The sequence below is a fragment of the Maniola jurtina genome, chromosome 15 (assembly GCF_905333055.1).
Source record: "Maniola jurtina chromosome 15, ilManJurt1.1, whole genome shotgun sequence".
NCBI lineage: Eukaryota > Metazoa > Arthropoda > Insecta > Lepidoptera > Nymphalidae > Maniola > Maniola jurtina.
Window position 1 is genome coordinate 5,995,557 of NC_060043.1, and position 6,054 is coordinate 6,001,610.

The window sequence follows — 6,054 nt, forward strand, 5'->3', positions numbered from 1 at the left end:
GTATGCAATTCATGAGCTAAATCTGAAATTATCATTGAATAGGAATTCGCCAATGTGGCGTCATCGAGACTCGTAAACAGCTGTTACCTTGCCTTTGGATTACTTTTTACACGCCCTTTATCTGAGACACTTCACTGAAATACTGTCCGAATCGCCTTTTTATCACCATATTTGCATGAACAAATACGTCGAATACTGATTTTACAACAAAATACCCAGTAATCAACTTGAATAACATGTTGAACCAGTGGAAATTCAAATATTATGATGTCCTTCACTGTCATTTACTTGGTAATTTACTGGGTAATCGTATTCTACTTTTATTCTTCCTAAATATCAATGACTTGGTACACATACAGAGGTAGCTATAATATACTTATTAGTATTATTAGTTAATATAAGTACATAATATTATCAGTCTGCTGGAAAATCACCCGGCTCTATCACTAAACACTATCTGATTGGAAGGGTTCCTTTCAAAGATGGATAAACAACTAGCTAACTAGTGGATTTTTTGAAAATCAGTAAGGGGATGGAATATCCGAAAATAATGAAACACGTAAAGTACGTCTTTATCTTTGCCTAAAAGCCCAACTAGGTAGCTTGGTACCTATTTTATAGGAATATTTTTAGTGAGCGTCCACCACGTAATAAAAGGTCAAAATTTCTAGTTTCAAGTCACCCAACTGTTTAGGCTGTGCGTTAATAGATCAGTCAGTCAGGATGCATCTTTTTATAAATTTTGCTTGAAATTGGCCTCAGTAATAGAAATCTTTCGCGTAACCTAAGCCTGTAGCAACTTTCTTTATGACTTTTTCTCTATTACAAAACTACAACATATGAAGTGAGAATCTTTGGGAAACCCAACAGCGCAGATCTAATCGAAAGAACAAGACATGCTTATTCAAGTAAACTTTTACTCGTCTTCTGCTATTTAGTGCTTTTGAATCGTCAAAAAAATTTACCACTGGTTCGGAATGACGTTCCTACCGAGAAGAACTAGCAAGAAACTCGGCGGTTGCTCTTTTCAAGTGTTCAATTTACAATACATAATTATTATGACATACTATACAAGCAATTGCAGCCCCGCGCATCGCTGGAACGAGTCAAACCCATGTTTTTTTGTCATTTACATAATCGTTGATTGTATAAGAAAATAAAATATTTTCATTTTTAGAATGTTGCTTACTTCAATACGCAAATGCATAGAACAAAATAAACCACGCAAAGGTAGTCGCATGTTAAGTTCCCCGAACCGCAACCCTCCTGCACTGATTCATTTACAGCATCTGATAAAATCGCCTACTTTATTGGACATTGTGCGTACGCTGCGATCCGCGATAAGGCCGTATCGATGCTACATTAATCAATTACCCAGTAACCTATACAATGCGACAATTTTATTGCAATGCACGTGAAAATGAAACACTCATTGGAGATAAACGATAAAATAGTAATTGGACTTGAATTGCTACTCGCATTCAATTTGCGATGTTTGTTTATGGCCGGGAATCGGGATTAACCGTTTAAACGCGCAATTAGCAAGTTAACCGCTATACTGGTACAACCCCAGACATTAACAAGATAAGGAAACACTGATTCTCAATTAAGCTTAATTACACAACTGTCCGAAAATATAGGTAAGTGTAATGTTTTCAGCGTTCATGTATCTACTTCTTTATACCACCAAAACGTCTAAACGCCTGGACAGATTTGGAAGTGTCCTTACATCATCCTGAGTGACTCTGGCTATAATTTTATTGAAAAAAAAATTTATACCATTTTCAAATGTGTTTTTTTTTAGCATTTAGCTCGTTTTTTGGCAGGGCAATCGTGTTTTTAATTATTTTTATAAAACAACTTTTATTGTGTGGTGGTTCCTAGACACAGACCACTAAGACGACTAGTCTGTGTTCCCAGAAAAACCAGTTCGGTTTATTTTTAAGTTTTTTGCATTAAGCTTTTAGCTCGGAAACTCAAAAAAGGTTTAGATAAGTACAGTTGAACTGAAAATGTATGTATCGTGGACAAGGTACCTGCCACTCAGAACTAAAATTAAGTATGGTCGTATTGACACATTGTAAGTCATGGTTATCTTCAACATGTCTTTAGCGAAACCATATATCTTATATGTATTTGAATTACTTGAATTCAAAATTAATAATATTTTAACCTTGCCAATACAGAAATAAAGGCAATGTGGGATGTAAAAAAGATAGTCCAGCAGTATGATAAATAAGTTACTTACTCATCATGCTATGTTTTGACGTGTTTTTTGTAGCTTATTACAAATCAACGTTCTGCAATGCTAACTTATTACAATTAATGATGCCCGCGACTTCATTTACTTAGGTCTTAAAAAAATCCCGTGGGATAATTTAAGATAATTTTCCAGCATAAAAGTGGTCAAGTGCGAATAGGAATCGCACACGAAAGGTTCCGCACACAGAACTCAAATATACTAAGGCATAAATCGGTGGTTCCGCACTATTGTACGAGAAATCTCAAACCAGTATAACCGCAAATACATAATACATAATATGATAAATACATAATGTGACGATTGAGTAAAAAATTGGTTATTTGGTTGAGTAAATAATACCTAAATGTAACATAGTTCCTAGCTAACTAAACACTATTTTAGGTAGGTACCTACGTACTCATTTGTATGATGTAACTATGTTTTTTCGGTAATCTTTCTATTCAATTTACCTAGGTTTTGTTCCTAGCACAAATGGCTATTTATTAGCCGTAAAGTGGTGCCATCGAAGTTTACTTTACTGCTTGGAACGACGTCAGTAGATACATGCTGTTAATTTTTATTGTTACCTGTCGGAGTTACAGCCGCAATAGGGATTGCAATCCGAGATCCGGCGTCATTTTGTTACCTACCGGACCCGACGACTTCTGGCGAATTCGGTATTACACAAAAAAGGCTCAAAAATGGATTTCTGTGCAAAATAGGTAGGTACTCTGTTTTTTAGCTGAGTAATCCTGTTTCTAAACAAGTTCTAAACCGATAACTAATATAAATAAAAATCTCGCGCCCAAAGTACCTATTTGGTATCCTAAGAACGATTTTCAAACAACAGAGAAGTGAGTTTTATTTAATTTAATTATTAAGAACATTAATTTTACACACTTATAAGTCACTTATTAATTACTAAGCGACTTCAATACGAATGTCCGTGTAAAATTATGTACCTACCCAGTACCTACCTATATGTATTCTGAGCTATGAATAAACTATACAATTCAGATTGATTAGCATCTATCACCGAACCAATAAGGCCAAAGCAAAATGAGTTCCTTTCTTAAAAGAGTGCAAAATTAAAATTATTATAAGCAGGCAAGTAACTCTAAATATATTTTCTAAGTTAAGGTACAAGAAAGTAACGAGCGCCTTACGGAAATTATTTGTATCTGAATATTGAATTTCCTGCCGTCTAACAACTTAAGACAAGGTAGTGTACTGTATGCAACCAATGCACTATTGAAGTTTATCGTATCCTGCGAATCTAGCCTCCGAGGCTGGAGGCGGTCGATGACCTAGGAACAGCGTTAGGACACCTAGGTTATACCTATATGGTATAGCTGAAAGTACTACAAGCTGGATAGCGCGACGAACCCGGATGCTTGCTTGATTTATAGGACAGATAGTGGGCAGCCTTTCGAATAGCAATAAACGAGAATATCCTTTTATTATGCAGTTGCACTCACGAGGAATTTCATATTTGAAATATAAATAAATACTCTACTTACATTGCAGTGCATTAGTAATTTTTATGTTCAATGTTCAATGGAGTTGCTTGTAGATCGCGAAAAAAAAATTTTATGGATTTGCATAATGTATGGTTTTTGTAGCGAATAAGTATTGTCTTGTGCAACCCACGTTGCATTTTTTGTTCAAATTAAACCTTAACCGCCTGATGTGCCGCCACTCGATTCATAGTAGGCCTTGGGCCTCTAATTCTACGGGGCCTCCAAAATCTTCTAAAATCCTTTTTAGTCAAATCCCTAATCCAGCTGAAATTCAGTTGGAAGCTCTTTAATAAGAGTTGGAGGCCCACGAAAAATAGGGAGATTGAAATGGAAGTGATACGGGGTATACAAGAACCTGCATAGCCCCAAAGCAAAAGAAGAAGAACACTGGGGCCTAGTGAATCAAAAGTATAACTCTTTTACTTTTGTTTCACTAGGCCCCAGTTAATTTATTAATTCTCTACTCTGCGCACGCGTCAAGTCGCATCGCACTTCCCGGCCGCCCACGCGTTGTGTGTTATAGGCTGCAGTTATACTCGTAGATATGTGTTGCATGTGTGCAATACAAAATTGTTTCTGTTATGGCGTATCCAGACCTCAGACTGAACAGTGATCAAAACATTTACTTAAAAGACAATGACAATTTAAAAAAAATTAACAGTTTTATTTATTTTTAGGGTTCCGTACCTCAAAAGGAAAAACGGAATCCTTATATGTTTACTCTGTTGTGTCTATCTATGTTTCTGATCGTCTGCCGTGTCTGTCAAGAAAACTTGTAGGGTACCTAGTTCCCGTTGACCTATAATCATGAAATTTGGCAGGTAGGTAGGTCTTATATTAGTACAAGTAAAGGAAAAATGTGTAATTTTTTTATTTATTTTATGCATAATAGTTTTTGATTTATCGTGCAAAATGTCGGAAAAAAAATACACGAGTACGGACCCCTCGGTGCGCGAGTCTGACTCGCACGTGGCCGGTTTTTATAGACAACTCACGCGTTGCCAAAAAATTTACTATGCAAAATGGTTTTGACTTAAAAGATCTAAAAGTTCCTAAGACAGTTTCCCTGTAGGTATGTCCTATGGTTTTGGATTTCCCCAGTTAAAAAAAAACACTGTAAATAAACCGTAAACGGTTAACAACATTTCCAGTTCTAGACCTGTCTAGGAGGAACAGTTATTTTAACTTCCTTTTATGGTTTAGCATTTGCTTCCGGAGAGTAAAGCCGCATCTTCGCGTATTTTTCACTACCTATAAGACCGTCTTTGTTTTGTCTTGGTTATTTTATGTTTTGTGTGTAATAAAGTTTTCTATCTATCTATCTACCCATATAGGTAGGTACCTATCTACTACACAAAAACATCTAAACAATGTTTACACAAAATCCTTACAGACAACGTCCAACACCAAATAAAATTACCTGCCACAGATCTCGTGACGCCTCACGCCACCTCTGAAATGTGACCTATCGAAGATAAAAGAATCAACATTCAACAAAATCAATTCACAATAATTGACGGAGGAATCGTGTAACAAACACACAAAAGAACACAGTCGAATTGAGAACCTTCTCCCTTTTTAAGTCGGTTATAAATTATACTCATGTCAAGTTATGATGATGACGGATGAATAAGTTTAGTGAATTCATGTGAGCTGTTTACGTTTGCTTCACTTGTGTACCTGAGACCTCAACTAATAACGCTGGACTTACGATTGCCAACCTGTTTTTGAAGCAACTTAATTTTCGCCATTTTAGCGCTGATAATAACTGTGAGTGTCATGTGAACATACTCTGAAATAAATTCAACATAATAATTTGATCAACATGGACCATTTGATACAAAGTGTCAATTTTAATTCCCGGTACGCTCGGTGAGGTGCTTCGAATCGGCTCTAAAATAAAAATACCTACTTAACTTTTAGTATGTTCCAGTCTTCCACTTCCAGTGCACTTGTTTATGCCCATTTCAGTGTTATGTACAGTACTTACCTATATTCACATATTTCTCAGAGTTAGACATGGTAGGTCGTTGACATTTGCGATGCAGAGATTGCAATTTGAAACTGGTTGTAATACTCTGTTATAATTTAAACATAACGTACCTATAACTAAACGAGATGCTTCTGGTATAAGACGATTAGATGTTGCTACATAAAAAAAATTACGCCGAGTGTAGGTAAACATAAGAGTGCCTAATCAAACGCATAATACCGAAGTAAATAGTTAAGTACTATAGGAATGTAACTACTATTCAGCACAAGGTACCTATTACTTTTATAAGTCGCATCGGA